The 19861-nt window shown below is 39.6% G+C and overlaps 1 protein-coding gene across 5 annotated transcripts in view; it reads left to right on the forward strand.

The window, feature by feature from the left end:
- LOC112456767 (headcase protein) overlaps positions 1–19861 on the forward strand; it is a 151221-nt gene that overhangs the window by 49736 nt on the left and 81624 nt on the right. The window lies entirely within an intron of this gene.

Consider the following 19861-nt stretch of genomic DNA (forward strand, 5'->3'; position numbering starts at 1 on the left):
TCGGCATGTCTACGCTCGCATTGATATACGGTCTCTCGGTGTTTATTTTTAGAAAGCTCACGCGCGAGAAAGTCAGAAATAGTAGAAATTACGTAAAGGGACGCCGGCTACGGAAGAAGCAAAAATGTTTTGTGCAAAATACCTCGTTTCTCCTGTCAAAATATACGGCGACAAAAGTATTTGCTTCGCCGAGAATGTCTTCCGGAACGACGTTTTTTTACGCGTCGCGTCCTTCACAACCGACGATACAGTTATAAAACATTATGGCTATAGTACGGAACCTCCGGGCGCTTTTCGGACGCAGATTTGCGCTTCGAGACACGACGAGGCGCAACACGACGACTCATAAATCCTGTCCGGATAAAAGAGAGAGGGAGGAGTCTTGGGCTTTCGCGTAAATACCGCGCGGGGCCATTAAAACTTTTCGCGTACTTAGCCGGAATTTATTTCGACTTTAGCGTGCGCGCCTGCGTCCGGTCGCAAGAGCAGCGTGCGCGTTACACTACGTTACAACAATAATCTCCCCTGCGGCACGGCGGTAACTCGGTTCGAAGCTTGCGCAGAACATCCGCCTTGGTAATTTCAAACTTTCGGTATATCCGGCGGATTTCTGCGGATCTTGACAATGGCCGACGAAAATTCTCCTTGCGGCCGGCCTCTCCTGGCTTCGCGCGAATTCACGCGGCCCCATCGTTCTCTCATTGAAAAGTTATACCTCGTCGAAAGTTTCGTTAATTACCAGACTACGCACCCTTGCGAGTTATAAATCGCCGAGCGAGTAGTTGACGGCGATACTTATCGCCGGCTTAAAGGACTTACCACGTGAAAGTGTACCGCAAACTGTAACTCGCAAAGTGCGATTAGAATCCAATCTGCGAAGATGCTAATACTTTTAAGCTGAGATGCTAAATCTCGTTAATATTGAGTTAATTAGACTCGCCTCTTGTGTGTATAAAATTAAATAGCCTGCAACGTACATTGAAATGATATTTTATCTCGTTCAACGGCATTCAATTATATTTCCCATTATCTTACACGAAAAGCTCTCTAATATATATGCTGGAATAATAGATAGAATTTTTATCTAACTTATGAATTACAATATTACGTGTCTGCAACAATAATAAAGCGAGGCACTCATCATTTCATTAAAGTAATAACTGGCTTTGAAGTCGCAGTGTGTGATGATAAAACGATGCGAGTGCGATTACTGTCTTGAATGCGTGTTCGCACGTATGGAAATAACTGAGTTCGCTCTCTATTAATTACTCGACGACGTCCAACGGACGAATAGAAGTGGACGGCGATTATGCGCGTGAAGGAAAACGATGGAGATACGCGTCCCGTGAGTGCCACAATTCCGATAAATTATCACGAGGGTGATAATGACTTTCTAGCCCCGCCATGTTCTCGAATTAGAAATCTATTTTCGTTCCGTCGGTCGGAAAAGCTTTAAGGCGAAACTCGCGGAATGTATTCTCACTTCGACAAATCAATGGTGGATAAATAACGGTCTCCTTAAGTGTTTCTGAACATCCGTTGTAATAGGAAGAGATGTGCGGTAGTCGATTGAAATAATAGAGACGGTTGCGGTAAGTGTTGAACAGTCAGTAACCAATTAGATTCGTCATCGTGCAATTGCGATTATACGAGGTAGCCTCCAGCCCGATTAATTTAATTACACGCTCGCCGCGTGACCTCGAAGCACATAACGATTGTCTCGAGCGCGAGTATATTATCTTTTATTTATATAAGCAACAGGTAACTCCAATAAGAAGCGGGGAAGACTTACCCGCGGGGGGAATGCTCTTCATCGGGCGCTGATCTTCACACGTCGTCGGCGTGATAATGTCGACCGGGGTGATCGCGATAAGAACAGTATCATGACCGAAGCTGCTGCGACCTTGTACGTGCCTTGCACGTACCGGAGCATGAGAGTGCATTATACATATAGCGCGGAGAAAATCCTTGGGAATTGCATCTGGAACGAGGCGACTGTGTTCCAGTCGATCTTATTCTGCTCCCGTTCTCTGTCTCCTTCTCGACTCTGTCAGTTTCCGAGGGGATCACAATTGGATGTTAATGACAGCGTCGTAAAGCTTGTCGTAAGTCCGGCGAAATCTAATGGGAGATTCATTGCTCTTCTCGTGAAGCTTTACCGTGAGACAGCTATGCGATCGGATTCAACCGCGCGAGTATACGAAATTTATGATAACGGGAATTCACATTACGTTTCGAAAAGTAATGCAGAGTAATATAAATCACACCTTCGACGTTAAAGTACGTCACGTTACGATAATAGGTGCCTACGTCGAGGCAAGTTTAATCTCCGTCTCGTGACGCAAGGTTCTACCGTGCGACGCAGAATATCTCGTTACATAGTGGCTAAGAATATTGCGTCTAATTTTTCATTGCACGCAAAAGAAAAACACCCGCACACTCGCGAAGTTTCCACAAAGTTATTGCGTCTTATTTTTCATGTCGGAGACAAATATGCAATTCGCATATTCGTCGCCGTGGGGTTTCTATGCACAGCTCGGCAAACCAATCGAACGGTATTTTTATTTGAAAATCGTAGGATAAATGAAACATGCATTTCCCGTTCTCCCGAGGTACGGGAGATCCTTTCAAGGCGCGCGACATATCGTCATTCATCGAACGCGGCCCTCAACGTGCGCGTCTGGTTGGCCGATAAATGGCGGGTACCGGTGCCGCCGGCTCCGCGTGCACTTGCATCGAACGTGCATAATCAGTCAACGACCGCGCTACGCTAAACGCACGCGCTGTTACTTTTGCGTCAGGGTCGGCTCGGCAATGTGCCGTAACGTTGAGCTAGGTGAGTAATATCGCCGCTCTACGCTGGAACTTATTTACCGGCTCTATTCTTACACACGTCAGCATACCCGACGAGAATAGGCGCCCCGTGTGTGCGTGTGACTAAGCGCACTCTCTCACGATACTTTATTTTTAATATCGCATATCTTTCATTTCTTGTCGTAATATTAGCTGTCGATGCCGGAAACAAACTTGCTGGATATAAAATGCATATGCGCAAATACGTGTCACATGCGACTTTTTTAATCTAACCACCTGAAGGCAATATAGACGCAAATGGTTTTTCAAGTTATTATCTAATTATCAGCAAGTAATGAATAATACAATTTTATTTTTTTTTTAATTTATGTATTTATTCATGTATTTATACGTATAGAATAAATTTCAATAGAAATTTAGGTTTAATGTCCAGATCGTTCGTAATAATCTATTAGTGGAAAAATATTCTCGTATGATCTTTATGATTACAATTAGCTTAGCGATTTGACTTGATAAGCGACGATGGCTATATGATTATCCTGTCGCATGTCCGATTAGACTAGTCAATTCGTCCATGCCGATTAAACTCTGTCTCGATCATTACCTCGATCTACTACGTGAAGAGGCAACTAGCAGCTGCCAGGATCTCGCGTGCGCGTCGTAATCACTGGGCGGCAGAATGTTATCTTTCGTCAAAGAGTCACCGAGTCCTGTTGCCAGGCACCGCACGGCACGCGGGCAAACGTTTTTGCGGTAGGTTAGTAATTTTGTCGGCGAGTTACGTATTCGCTTCACGCTACGAAGCCCACGCGTGCCTTGTAAGTCACAACTGGCACGCAGCAGCGACTGCAGAGTGCAGGACCAGCGGCTGCCGCGAGATTTTCCTCGTATATTATCGGCACCGCTACAATGTGCGTCGGTGACGACGTGGATGAAACGTGATCGCGCGCCTGAGACTCGACCGTGGTCCAAGTCGCGATGTCCGGCGCGCTGCGAGATTTAGGCGCGGTTGACGCACCGGTCGACGATTCGTCTTGTTAACGATGACGGTTGCCAACTAGCCCGTCCCGATCATCAGTGTTGGCATAATAGTCTAATATAGCGACACTCTACTACGAGCACGTTTAATATGTATGCGCGTCTGGATTTGTATCTAAATTTAATTTTATTAGTAAACAGTGTGCAACTTTGAGTGAGCGAGTATAACACGATGTTTCTCTTGCAAAAATGATATTGTTAAGAATTTTATTCTAAAACGAGATAATGATTGAAACGGTTTTATAGACGTAGACTATCAGAATTTATTTTTTTTTTGCGCGCGGATATCATTTTCGAAAAATAAAACGGAATATTTAATCGCGTAATATCTCTGATAGCGCCATAAGCTACGTCGTGAAAGAGCCAACGTAGTAGAGAGACTGCAAGCGAGAAAATTGAATTTATCTCGGAATAGCAGGTCGTATTACGACCTCCGATGCGCGCCTGAATTGGATAACTAGTTTCTGGTGCGGAGTAATTGATTCGCCCTAGGAGTCATGACACCTCACGTCTTTAACGTAAGACAAATCGATCTCGTGGCGCACGGAGGTCGGCCAATCGCATGGATCTTTTCGTTGAGTAGCGGGTCTTGCCCTGTGATGCGCACAAGATGACGACGACGACGGGAGGAGGTGACAGTCGGTTTTCCGTTGGCCTAGGTTAGTACCACGGTCCGTTGGCGCCGTTGATTCTATTCTTACACGCTCCCTTGTGGTACTTAATACATCGTCATCGTGACATGTAGCTTGTAGCGGATAGAAACAATCATGCACGCTTGAAAATCCTCTCAGGTTCGTACTTGTAGTTTGCTGAACAATTCAACTGAAACTAGAGAGGGATAGTATCTAATAAATAGATCTTGAGAGTCAATTTGATATTCGGTACGTCATATTTCCAATCACGATTCAATTGAGGGATTCTGATGAAGTTTATCGATATGAACATATCCGCGTTTTATGGTTACTAGTAGTATTAAATTTAATATTTAATTTATATTTTCGTTGGAAAAGAACTTATCAAAATTACTTTATTATTATCATCCTTTTTTTAATTTTTTTATATTCTGAAGGCAGTAAAATTGTTTTTAATAATAAGTTAAGAAAAAATAATAAGATTAAATCATAATATTTTTTCGACGATCTAATTTTTTTACATTAAATTATAATTCTTAATTTAACAACATTACATAATTTTATTTTTTTCTTGGATAAAAATTTGAAAGTAATAACAATAAAGTAATTATGTAAATAATTTTTAATTTGTGATAAGACAGTCGGTATAAAGCCTTCGGTATATGTTTTGGTAGTGGCGGTGTACGCAAGGCCGTTTATATATTGTGTTGTCATTCGTTCGGAAAGATTCGAGTTGAAAGATAACGGCGCGTGTCTCTCCATGTGTCGCCATATTACCTATCGACACATCAAGTACCAAGAAGATATCAATGCAATTATCTCTTACAAAGAGTTTAACTCGATTCAAAAGCGCGATTCTATCTCATTTAATATTTGTTATTAATTTGGGATATGCTTATTAAGTTGTATATACGATATATTTTTTAATTTGCGGAGAAAAATAGCACATAGTAGCTCATGTGCTCCTGTAGGTACATGCAGTCTCGTGTTCTTGTTTGTTCTTCGTCGGCGATGAGTAAAATTATAAATAGATATGATAAATTGTAACAAATCCGTGTGCGAAATTTTTTTTGCTCGATATGTGTCTTGCATTAACGACGAGATGTACAAGTCTTAATTATTATAAATGATAATTTATGATATCAGATACGTAGTTTCTTGTTAACCAAATAATTTGCGATTTGTGAAAGTATTTAAAAAGAAAAAAAATACTTTTGAGGCGTTTTCAATGAAAAAGCACGATGATATCTTTGTATTTCTGCTTACAACGTAACTTGTAGCAAATGTGTCGTGAGAATATTCTCATAAATAATTCTCAAGTATATGTTGCGCGAACCGATCTCGCGCGGTTAAAAGCCGCTCCGAAGCGTAGTTGCGAGTCCGTGCGAAGGCGCGATATTATCGAGGGAATAATTAGAGGAATCACGTGTACGCGAACGGAACAGTGATACACATCGATAAATAGACTGCTTGTGTTGTGTGTGGTCTAGGTTAGTAACAGTTTTATTATTAGTTACATTCTCAACGAGGCGTTAAGACTTTGGACATATCAGTTAGACGTTTTTCTTAATGACATTCCGACACTAAGTGCGCATAATGAGCACGTTTTTCACTGACGGGTGGATACAAGCGCAACATACGTCGCGCGCGGCGAACGGTGTTGGTGGAGCAGTAAACTCGTGGATAAATATACGGTATTATATAAGTTGTTTGCAAGCCAAGAAACGAGGAGAGCTCCGGTCTATACGAATGCAGCGGCCTGCGCAATGCGCAATAATCGGACGAGCTCTATCCGGTCGACTGCCGCGGTGTTTAGCTGACGATGGTTTTTTATTACCTCCGTTGGTAGTTAAAGATATAATAACATAAACGATAACGATCACTGTTATATAAAAATAATATATGTATCAGGGATCTAATAAGCGTGCCTTCTCGTAAAACTCGACTACGTGATTTTTCTCGCGCGATTAGTGTTAAAATTTGATAAGTAAGGTCGTGGAAGATAAAGGAGATAAGCCGAGCTTCAAACCGGATTCGCTTACAGACAAACGTGCGTCTCGTTACGAAAATATGACCGCTTGACGCTCGCACGCGAAATCTTAATCCGTTGACTGATTGACATTGTATCGCGACAACTCGTTAACGGGGATAGCTCGTACTTACGAGGCGTAGATATTTCGGCGTAGATCCTGTCGTTTAACAGTTCCCTGTGGATCATTCTACAATGGTGATTAATTTTCAATCGATGCTGTCCCCTTTTCTTCGCCGCTGCGGTAACTGTCAAGCGCGCGACACGCGTTTGACGGCCGCCAAATCAACCGACCATTATCCGCCATCGCCTACCGTTTTTCCATCTCGTTCTTCGGACAGATCGTATACTACCCCACCGCCTCTGCCATTTCGTCGTATTGTTGCCGGATAAAGGGACGGTCGCGCTGTTCGTAGGTACACGGTCCTGTTTCTCTCTCTTGTGCCAACGTGTCCCGGGTGACACCCGCTCCTCTACTGGACTGTTCAGATTTCGGAACAGCCAGCGAAACGGTAACGATCCACGATCAGCCGCGACAGCTGTTAATGCGCCACGATGAATTCGATTTGACGACCGGAGGGTAACGGTGCGAGTGCGAAAGAGAGATAGAGTGCAAGGCCGGATCTCCCGGGAGGAGTAGGCCCCTGGGTGGAAACTACTGCTTGATTGCGTACGAATGTGACGCGATTTCATGGGTTTTGTCGTGAAAGAAGAGAGAAAGAGAGAAAGAGGGGGGGGAGCAGCGGAAGACCCAGAGCACTGGCAATCGTCGACGTGTCGAGGAGGTACGACGAGGGTGCGAGAATAGGAAGCTTCGTTGCTCGCTCGTTCGCTTGCTCGCTCCCACCCCATGGCTAAGATCGACAGGTTCAAAGGGATTCTAGAAGAGCCGGATTTTCTCGTTTGAGGAGCGTGCGACGTGAGCTTTCAGACAATTTTTCAAGTGTGTGCGAGTCACGTCGGTATAACGCGAGCGAATACGTCAGCACATGATTTTATCCCTGCCGCGCTGATTTTACCCCTCGACGTTCGTAGGGTGACGGCGGTTATAGTACTCGCTAAATGCGGTAAAGGGCGAACTTTAATGGACACGATATGCCCGAGTGACAGTTTTGGAACTTCTTAGGATCGTTAAGTTGGACGAACGCGCGAAATTATTATCTTGGGAATAACCGAACAGCTATTGTGATCTCTTAAAATCACCTTTATTGTTATCGTGGTGATTATACGTATTTGTATATTAGATATTTTGGGGAATACTAGTATATACCTATATATATATACATATATATACACGCGAGAATATAAATCGTGAATAAATAGAAAATATGAATTGTTACGTAACATCTTGAGTACTTGCAAAGTTGCATTTATTTCATTTCAACTTCTACTTCAATTGTTACAAACGATGAAGTGTGTCAAAAATCACATAGCAGGCACATAGCAGTATCTTATTATTATTATTTTGTTACTATTTTTTTCCTATTTTCTTCGTTTCTACGTCATTTTGACGGGGAACAGATATTAGTTATTACGAAAAGCGATAAATGTAATTCGAGATTTTTTTGTTAATAGTTTTATTACAGAGATGACATTGAACGAGTGATTTAGTCATTTTAATAATATCGCGATTTTACAGAAATAAGAATTTAATTCGTAATATATATTCTATTTCTTGCGTCTGTGTAGAGACTCAATAATCGCAACGATTGCAAAACGACATAAAAATTTAATGTTTTCTGTTTTGAATATCGTTATGATAGTATATCACTATTTTTTTCGCTGAAGCACACTTATACTTCTAAACATATGTTGTTTGCAAGTATTTTTCCATTCAAATAACCGGATGAGATAGTCACGATGACCTTTTATTTTGCACATTTATTTGTGATTTAAATAAGGTTTATTGTGTCATTAACGATCAGAGTTTTATTTATAATTCAGAATAAGATATAATCGCGATAACATGTTTTAATTACGCCCATGTTTGCGATTTAAATAAATTCATTAGTACATTTATCCTCGATTTCTGATATGTTATCTCTGACGAAAAATTTAGAGTTGTTATGTAATGTATTTTCTTTCCTCGAAAGCCGATATTGTTCCGCACGTGTCACGCATATCGTTTGCTGTTTGTTCAATGACGGTTATAAAACACGCTTGTTTTGGCGTTTCTACATTTAGTTAATCTGTTACACGTACACCCGTACGCATTTATGTCATTTTATTCTTTATGACTTTAGAAATTTACAGCAGTTGTGAACACAAATAAACTTGGATTTTCTATTGCGAGTGCTGTTACAAGATACTGCGCTACTTTTTACTGCAGTATGATTATAAATGAATACATTGTCTATATTTTTGCATTTAAATAACCGGGAGATATGAGATATAGACCAAATGAGTTATGGTCTTTTTTATGCAAATCTATTTATAGATTTAAGTACGTTCACTAGTATCAGTTTCTCATATATTAACAAGAATAAAAATTTAAATGAATTAAAAATGGGTAAATTTCTTTTATTACTTGAAAATTAATTTGAATTTTAATTTTATTTGCTTGCGCTGCACCTGCACTTTATTATTTATTGTGTTTTTGTTTTTATACTAGCTGATATTGTAATTATTTCCTTCTTATTGTCTTCCGAAAATTCCAATAACTTTTGTTGCAATTATTGATTCTATTGTTTTTCAACAGATAACACAAATATCCGATTACGGTGATTCGTGTTAACCTGTTGAAAAAAATATTACAAGCCGTAATAATTTTGTGGTACAGTCTGTTCGCTTCTTCGTGTTATTAACGTATTTCAACTCTGGGTGCAGTATTTTACTACCCTAGTATTTTGGAGACGCAGCTGGTCCGTTGGTCCTTTCGACGACAATGGGACACGTGCCGCAGGAACAAAGGCAGTAGTTGTCTTCTAAAACTATAACATAACCGATATGTAAACTTCTATAAGATTTTTAAAAGTCCGTAAAATAACCGTGCATTGGAGATGGAAAATTGAATTGAAATAATAACGCGAATAGAAAAATGAATTATAAAACGAAAAATAAAACAATTAATATCCGTTCAATACCTACCGTTTCCACAGTATATACTGTGGTAGCTTACACATTTGTGCGTTACTAAAGAAATTAAATGAAAAATTTTAAATTATAACAGTAAAGTGCGCGTATGTGTGTGCATTTTACACACATATTCCCCTTTTTCAATGGAGATTTTTAATCGCTTTGATCTCGCGGCGTTGAATTATTCCGACTGAGACCCTCGCTCTTTCGCATTTGATATTACTTAATTAAATTGTGCATTTAATTTGATGTACGTACATCTCTAATGCACATTAACGTCCATCGAACGGTTCCGCCGCTATCCATCCTGGTAATCTCCTTAACGAAGAATCCACCCCTCCGCGTCATCGTGCAGCAAAGGGAAATACTACTACTTTCTTGCTAAATCCAATAAGCGGCTATCGGATACGCTTGTCTACTCTCCCGAGAGATGAAATTCGTGACCAATGCGCGTCGCGGGGTGAGGAGAATGGGCGAAATAAGAGTACGAGAGAAACAATCCCATTCCGCCCGGGCGTTCAGGAGGCCGAAAGAGTCTCGGACTGAGGACGGACGAGTGGCAGGTGCGCCTGTTTCTAGGACCGGGACTGTACCGGGGACCCTTAATGCGGTATTTCATTGGTCATAATCCTCCCTTCACGGGACGTCCCTTTGTCCTCGAGGAATGAAAGTGGTGTGTGGTATCGATGGCTATATCTCTCTTCTCCTGGCACAATCGCCGCCCCTCCGGCGACTTAAACGAAGGAGGAAATTGACGCATTTCTCAAAATGAACGAATCACAAGCATTATTCGAAAATTACTCGCCTTTCGTTATTTAATCAATCTTTACTTGTTGTGTAAGATAGCACATGTCGCGTTCGATAAGCGTTCGATTTTTATGACAACAACTCAAATTATATAACGCTCATATTACATAAAAATATTAATTAAGGTAAAAAATGTTATCAGAATTGGTAGCAAGATGATTTATAATTTTCTAATAATTTTTCTAGATAGTTATTTTGCTCTTTGCGATAAGTAACTTATTTATTATACAGATTTCGTAATGCGTAAAACATTACGCTATTTTCTAAGCATGCGTATTTTTTTCTTAAAATAAACCTTATCTTTAGACACTAATCTCACTTTCGTACAACCTATCGTAACGGGTGATAGAATGCGAGATAGATGAAAGAGAGACGAACAAGTATTCGATTAATAGCAAAGTTTTCTCGAGAGTCGTCTGTGCCGAGACGAAGAGTGGACTCGCATCGGCAACGGGAACGACGGAGAGGACCCGAAACCGATCAGAGACACGATTGAAAGAGAACTCTCGCTTCTCTCCATTCACTTTGGGAACTGCGAAACTTCCCCGACGGTCGCGTCGTACCTTCTCTAACTCCCTTATCCGTGCCATGCTCTTTGTTCTCCAAATGCTCCTGTTGTTTTGCCGATTTGAGTCCCAAGGAACAAAGCTATTCCGGTAACGTCACTGATTATTTCAGATATGCGTGTATAGGTACGGTTAATTCATTTTCGAGACAGAGCAATGTCACTTTATACTTCGAACGGAACTTAGACCTCTCTTATCATTGCAAAATAATTATTAATGGAAAAGAGGTTTATACATTATACCCGTGTCGTAAGATACTATGCAGATTTATAATAAATTATTATCAATTGATTGACATTTTTAAAAAATTTTTTTGTACATTTTTATAATTAATAGCGTGCTTACGTTAGCAATAGCAGAATAGGTTTGATAGTTTGGTGAGCTAATATATATGAAGATATTTTTAGTTGATAATGATGATAACCAAGTCTTTCTTTGAAACTTATTAAATAACATATTTTGTATCGTTGACAAGAAAAAAAAATGTTCTCCGTTGAACTTGACAGCTATATAGCAGATTCAGTATCTTATTATAAATAAGCTACTGATAGAGATAAATATTCCTTGCTTCTGACAGGAGATTAATTTAGTGGTCCTCGACACGTCGAGTAATAGGTACCTTTAACGCGTGATTTTGAGTTGCGTGAAAGTCCACGCGTCGATAATGTACCGTTTTTAAATCGGTGGCGGCAGCTTTTTATGAAACTTTATGACGAGAAAACGGGACTATGCAAAATTCGGGAAGAAGAGGATATACCCTCGTTTCTTTTTCTTCGGTCCAGAACCCTCGAGTGTGTCGCCTTTCTCCTCCCCTCTTTCGAAAAGTAATTCGAAACGAGTTCCTAGTGGGACACGGGAAATGCTTCTCCTGTACATCGAGCGAGTCCCTTCGTGAAATTGGAAAGGCACGGGGAAAGCAGCGTGGTCCCTGGACGATCGAAGGATCACTAATGTACCTTGTGGCACGCGAGGATGGAAACTCGAGAGTCAACGCAGAGTGATCGAACGGGAAAGATAAGGGGAGACAACGTAGATGGAAGTAAAAATGGAGAGTAAGGGTGGCAAGACGAGGAAACGGATTTGCCAACACATGTACACATCATACCTGTCGACATATCTCGGATGACGGAAAAATAAGGCTAATTTTCTTCTTTAAATTACACATTAAAATTTTCCAAGTTACAAAAATATGCTGAATATATATATTTTTATTATTTACAAAAACTTTAGAAAGACCATTATGTTAAAAGGCATTGAGATATTTATTTCAATTAATCATGAATTAATTAATTAGGACTAGAAGAAAATGGGATAAATTAAAGAGATGAATTTAATATTTAATAAATTATAATTGTATTTATATAAATTTAGGGAAGAAAGGTAAGATATCTGAAAAAAATTTCGATGAGCACGATCTTTCTTTTATTCTCTTTTTCATGCCTGGAAGCCAAACTCGCGAAATACTCCGACAGCTGTCTCACGAGGCATCTTCGTTTTCTTCTCTTCCGCTATTCTCGTTTCCCTTCTTTTATGCCGCCCCTCTGCGCTCTCCATTTCCGCACCTTGGGGCGCTTGTGTCGAAAATCTGCACTCGGTACTTCCGGCATCCTCGTCGCGTTCGCTCTAAAGCACAGAACAAAGGATAAAAAAAATACTCGAGCTACCGGAAACGAGATCTCTTGCTCCGCTTCCGCGCCTTTCTGACGGATTATGCGGGGATGATTTTCCATGTCGCTCCTGGCTTTCCTGATTTCCTGCCGTTTTTTTTGTACGACGAAGATCACTAAATCGCCTTAAAATGGATCTAATGGCTTTCACGAGTCGCCTTTGGATTATTTAATATTCGTTCATCCCCTGCCTTTGAAGCGAGAAAAACGTATCCCTTGAAATATTTTATGGCGATCGGGTTTTTGAATATCGGGTAATTGCAATGTTGAAACATTCTTCGTTTTATTCTTGAGAAATTTGCAGGAATAAAATAAAATTTTGCTAGTTTTCAACAATTTCATAGTAACATTATTAAACAATATCGTCTTTGTTATATTTTATTTGACGATAGAAAGTAAGAAGTATAAATATTAATTTTATATAACAACAAATTTTATCAATTTTATATATTAAATAATAATATTAAATCGAAGTTATATATTCTAAAAAATAAGAAATAGAGAACATTTAATAATTACCTGATGTTTACCGGATGTTAGTAAAACATGACAGTTGCAGCATTTAAGATTTTATTAAAAATTTTACATTAACTGCTCTGAGAAATACTAATTTATAACGGTTATGCATATTTACACATTATAATGTTATTTATAAATATTATTTCTTTTTAAATTATCACAGAATATTTAAAATGACTAACACGAATAGGAAATAATCTAGTTAATTGCAATTAGCGCTATGACGTGACCAAGCCTGTTCGTGCTTTCGTGATAGTCGTAACGAGGTGATGTAACGATTACGAAGGTAAAAGGTGGTAAATAATCCTCTATGCCCAAAGGTTTATGGAAAAAAACCGGTGCCCCGTGTTGTGGCCGGAGCACGGTAATTAAAGGTTACTCTATTCGTTGTTCGAGGAACGGACGGCTGCGAGTCAGTCACAACGCTTTTTCTTTCTTTTTTTTTTTTAAAGAAGGGCAGATCCCTAACGGGGACAGGTGTTATAAGGGATATCAAACAGGATCGTTCTACCTGGTACAACGGAGCTCGAAAAAAAGGGGGAGATTTGAATGATCGATCGATCAATACGCCCGAACACGCTTTGATAATTCGCGAAAGCGACTTAGTACCTTTCAGTTCGGCGTTTTTTTTTACGCCGCGAGCTCGAATAGATCGCAGAGAGATTATTCTTACAAAAGATATATTTTTTTTATTTTAGAGATTCCTTCGAGATCAAACAATTTTTTTATTATGAATCTCGGAGTAACATACCTATGGCAAATCTTTTTCTAAGAACATAATATTTAATACGTTCTGTAAAGTATCCGCGTTTCCTGATTTAATAAAATCTAATTTCTCTACATCTGTCACGTATTATACTTAATGAATATTTCTTTCGTGAATGATAAAACAACAATAGTAAGAATTGTGCACTTGTTGTACAAAATCTTACGATTTTGTTTCTTTCTGTGATAAATATTTTGTTGTAGATATAACATTTTGATTTATAAATTCACAGAACCTTCGAAACACACCGTTGGTCTTATGATCGCTGAGTTGAAACGACTGAGCCATCAAAGTAACGCGAACCAGATGCTCTTCCATATAGAGAAAATATTTGCAATCCGGATGAACTTAGCTCGGAATGTGTTACTTCGTGATTTTGAATATCAAAGAAATATTAGCTGCGTTTCTTTTTGTCGTATATTTAGCGAACGTAAGTCATATAAATGGAACATGTATAAAATTTGCAATTATTTAAAGTTTCTTATAATTTACTACAATTTACCACAATTTACTGCTATTTATAGCGGACAGATTGCAGTTCCTCTATTATTTCATTTATCTTAAACCGTGAATTATTCATAATTGTTCGCGAACGACATTTTTTTATTTTTTTTGTCACTCGCCGTGACTGTACAAATTTTTGTTTCCAATGAATGAAATATACCAATGACTGCGCAATTTTATTTTTGGGTTCTGCAATATTCACTTAGCTGTGAAAAACAAATCAACATTGAAATTGAACTTTAACATCGCTTAACTTTGTTGCGTCTGTACACTGTTTTGACGTATTTTCTTCAGAAGCAATGTTCGCACAATTCGTGACATTTATTTCTAAAAAGATATTATTTATTTATCCAATATACATATGATATAATTAAGGTGTAACAATTAATGCGTTATATATACATATAATATATGAATCTGTAAATTAAATTCTATAATGAGCATATATGCATTTATCCGAACGATAAGCTCCTCTGCTCTTTCCATTACTTTTATCGCTAATATTTTTCTTTCTCTTATTTGCAGGTAAGGAAACGTCTTTGCTTATGCAACTAGTAGAATACTTATATGAGCAGTGCGAGCGGAATGTAAGTACATATGCTAAGTACGTTCTTTAGTAAGTTCCTTGACATTTTCGCATCTCGGTCGTTCACACTCACATCCACTAAGGAAATAAATTGCGAACCAAACGGGCTATAGCGATTTTAACGTCACAACAATTTAAGATTTTAATTCGCGTTCAAGTGCTGGTTCAGTAATCACAGCGAGTCGCGGTACCGGCCAACATCGGAATGCCGATCGAAAACTTTAATATCAAGATCTCGGCGTATCGAGCAAGTTCGACTCGTTTCCACTGACGCAAAAACATGTTTCGATTGTACGCGACGTGTTTAAATGCATAAAATTATATTCCCGAATGTAAGACGGGCGGAGGGGAGAACGGGGCGGGCCGGTTGTCGAAAAAGAAAAAAAAATCGACGTTTTATCGAACGGAATTTAATTCGGCAAATAATTCCAGCTCTTAATTTGCGCTCGCGTGTCGCAAACGTCGCGCGCTACGATTGGCAGTCGCGAGTTGCAAACCTTCGACTTATACGTCAATGTTGTTGCGGGAGTCAGCGGCAACGACCGACTTCAAGGTAGCTAAGCGAGTCGGCCGCTTATATAAGTTGTTTAGAAGTCGCATACGCTCGCTAGAAACTGGAGAACGAGAGAGATCTTGAGAATTAAATGCGCTCGTTTCTTTCTAGAGATCTCATTAACGCGTACGCGCGATTATTTAATTATATTATTCTCGACTCTCGGTGATGGGGTTGGTGCTACGGATAATCGAATACGCGGATCGCCGCGTGTTTCCAAGTTTCGGCTTGAGGTAACGCGATAATCGATTCTGTCGGGATGCCTCATGTTCGTGTATCGGATTTTTGCCCGGAAGTGAGAACGCAGTTATTTATAAACTGATATTTCGCGCTATTTTTTTTACCAGCGATAATTTGTGAATTTAATTTACGCCGCAAGTAGTTTCATAACTTTTGTTTACTGACGAGAATTAGAATAAGTGCTGACCGCTAATTTGCCGGACTAATTACTCACGGCCGAACGTAACTCGATTTAAGCCGGGTCGTCGAGATCTTCTAGGTCACGACTTTGGGTACTTGGCAGCATCTTGGCAGAGTGCTGTGGAATTGCATTCGCAACTAATTGAAACGTTATCACGCGCCGGCGGAACATTGTATATCCTACAACTTGCGGTTAAACGTTTCTCGTCTTACGGCTTCTCGATTCGTGCAACTGCATGGTACCGCAGCAGTTGCCGACCTGTTCTCTTCTTTCCTCATGCGGCTGGACGTAAGCGGCAGTAACTCGCAGGGAAATCCGCTTTCAAGAACTCGCCGACCGACTTCGCGGTTAACACCGAACGACACGTGCTCGTTCTATTCGCAACTTGCCGCGACTGATATATAATTCCTTGCGGCTCTCGAAAGAGAAATTCGGACTATAATTATCTGCAATCGTTGAATTTTAAGCTGGACCCAGATCGAGTAAGCGAGTGTAAACACATTATTTTCTGAATGCGAATAAACAAATAAATATAACCAATTAAATGGATAATGAAATAAATAATTAAATTAAATAGATATTAAACGAACGAATGAACAATTTGCTTCAATAAGTGCGGATGATGTTGTATTGGCGATGTCACTTGCATGCATTGAAGCAAGTTATTTGTTCTGGTTTTGTCGTTCTCACTTGCTCGATCTGGATTTGATTTTAAACAATTATTGATAATATTTTCAGTTTGATATTAGCTATGGTAGGTATATATTCTATGACAATCTATTCAATCGGCGCGATGCAATTATGATTGCTTCTAAATATTGCATTTTCTCTACGTACGAAGATATATGATAATATATATGATCTTTTAAATTTAAACTTGTAAACGGGATGAAGATATATGCGAGTAATAAAACGGTATTTCTCCTTCGTAGTATTGGCATAACTTTCGATTAATGAAGTAATGAGAAGTAATTGTCTCGGAGAACTGATAGTCATTCATTTTCACTCCTCAAGACCTTTATTAAACCTCGTGTGTCATTATCTATGCGGTCTATCCGTCGTTAATTTTCGATCGAGAGTACGACGTTGAAGTCGCCGCTGAGAGCGGCCCCACGTCGCACATTTAAATGCAAATGCACTTTTTACTTATATTTATATGCAAATGAGCTTTTCTCACGGTGAGAGAAGAGGACCCGGGACTCTGCCGATGAACACAAGTGTGTTCGAGAGTCAGTCTTTTTTCGCGCTCGGTAAAAAGCAGCTCGGCACGCGATGCCGGAAGATAATTATTGCATCGTCCACGCGAAATAATTAATGCATCGTCTCGCGCGATTTGAAGAATTTTAATCATTGGCGACGCGCGATTGCGACTGTTGCATTCGTGAAGGCCAACTCGACTGGCCAGTTATAGCGCGGCGGCTCATTATTATGACTCATTATTTTTTATTTGTTAATCCCATTAAAATTCATCGACACGCAGTGATTTAATGCAGGTTATTTCAGGATAATCTGAATGTATTCTGAGTAAGACTGTTCAGGCATGACTATTTATGAAAACGTTCTCCTTAAGTTTTCCTTAAGTAGGAGGTTCGCTCTGTCCTTTAGATGCTTGGAAAGCAGTAAGAAAAGTGACTTCATGGGTTTTTGAATGACTATCGCTCTATTATAGATAAATTCACGAGGGCGGCGGGCAGTAACGGGGTGAATTCTTCATACGTCGGGGGAACAATATGCTCTCGAGTTACGGGGAATTTTTCTCCAGGCACATATTGCGACGACCCTTATCGTTTCACGTTAGGGGAAATTCCATTTGGAGACATTGTGCCTTTTTTTCTTTCTTGCGTTATGATACTTTCGTTGTACGAGCCAGCCGATCAAGATTCATACATACACGGTATTCTCTTCTATCGTTATATCGGTTTTATTGGACATTCTTTTCGTCGGTCGTCGTCTTCAAGAACGAGTAGGATTATTTGATCAGATTCGATTCACTAATTTTCATACGAATTAAGCAAAAATCGTAGAAGCAAATTACGTCATGATATTATAATCTGGAGAAACATTTAATTTGAGAATTAAGACATTATGTAATGTATTTACCAACCGTCTCCACTCAAAATGTAGTCATTTATCAAACAATCGCTGAACGCAACAATGTTGATTATATAGTATACCTATTGATGCACGGTAATTTTATTAATTGAAGACGTATGTAAATGATTGTTGTAATTGACGAGTTTACAAGAATAACATGTAACCTTCAATTTACTGCAAATATAATTTTGCATGAAAATAGTTTTTTTACTGCTGTGAGATTGATATCTATATGCAAGTTAGAAGTTTTTGCTATTATAAATAGAATAGCATTGACGTATTCTCTTACGCAATCGCACGATGCATTACGCGAAACAATATCGAAGGCTTCGAAACTCTATATCTTCATTTGATTTCAACAACAAATCGAGCGTACGGATTTTGACCACGTTTGCAAAACTTTAATTGATGGATTACGCATTAAATCGTGCGATAAGCAAATGTTGTCTTCTCGCAAATATACTCCCTATCTTGTTTAATCTGTTTTCTATTGACGCGTATATATAATTTGGTGCGATGCATTGCATATATGAACGAAACACATCAATATTGCAGTGCCAGTTATCGATGACCGTCACGGCATTGAACGTGTTAATCAAATATCTGGTAAATGGACGTTGCCGCGGCTTTAATTACGTTACGTGTCGGAATTGCGTATTTGATATGTTACGACAACATTCGTGGCATTCATTAAATCTCAATCTATCTGTGCAGAACTGTTTTTAAACCAAGTATGAGATATAACTATCGATGATTGTCATCACGCAATCGTCGTGTGCCGTCGTGACAAATAGTCTTGTTTTCTTTCTTGTTCTTATCGACCGTTTTATCCGGCCGAAGAAGGAATCCTTCGCTCCGAAGAGTCGATCTGCAATCCGAAAGTTGTCAAGCGCGCACATCGCGGCGCCTTAATGGAATTTGAATGTCGTTAGCCGAAGTAACCGGGCGTAAGGAAGGGACGTTATCCCTATTACCTCCGTCGCTCTGTATGGTGCGCGAGAGAGAGAGAGCCGTCGAGTTTATTGGAGCACGAAAATACATCAGCTTCGTCGATCGTATGCTTTGGTAGTTTAAGATCATCTGACACTTGCTTGTGAATCAGTGAGACCATAGTGCCGTAATTAGCGTGTCCATTATGTTGTTTTGCCATTAGCATTTGTTTTGCATTCGCGGAACACAAGGACAATTATTTACTTAAGCTCTAGTTCAAAGGGATTTCTGGGCAACGTATATTGAATGTCCGAAATCAACGTCATAATAGGAAGTTGGTTCTATATATATAATCATTTTCGAGAGAAATGTTGGTCTATTTTTGTGATAACACATATGCCATGTAGGAATGTGAGAGAGAGTACGACTGCACTTTTATGCATGTCTCGTATCGCTCAGAAGCAAAAGTTTCGTCATGTGCATGATCATTTGGCAATCACGCGAATTATGACGCCAATTCAGAGTAATCCACGCAGCAATCTTATAAAACGACCATATAAGCACCTCGAAATAGCGCTTGAATAGAATTTGTACGGAACGCGGGGATAGATAAAAATGGAGAGAATGGACAAGGCTTCCCGGTGCATACTGGGTCGCGAGCGCCTTATGACTGGTTTACGATTAACCGATTTTCCATTCCTCATGCTTTCCATTGTGCAATGCGTCTAACTGCAATGTTGGGATAATGAAACACTGCATGCGTGACTCGATCATTAGAAATGAATATAGGGGATTAAGAGAGCTCGAGCTGCGCGATAGTTTCTAAGTTGTATATGCTTAAAAATTGTTTCATTGTCTCG

Source organism: Temnothorax curvispinosus, unplaced genomic scaffold (assembly GCF_003070985.1).
Source record: "Temnothorax curvispinosus isolate PA1 unplaced genomic scaffold, ASM307098v1 QBEX01007135.1, whole genome shotgun sequence".
Taxonomy (NCBI): Eukaryota; Metazoa; Arthropoda; class Insecta; order Hymenoptera; family Formicidae; genus Temnothorax; species Temnothorax curvispinosus.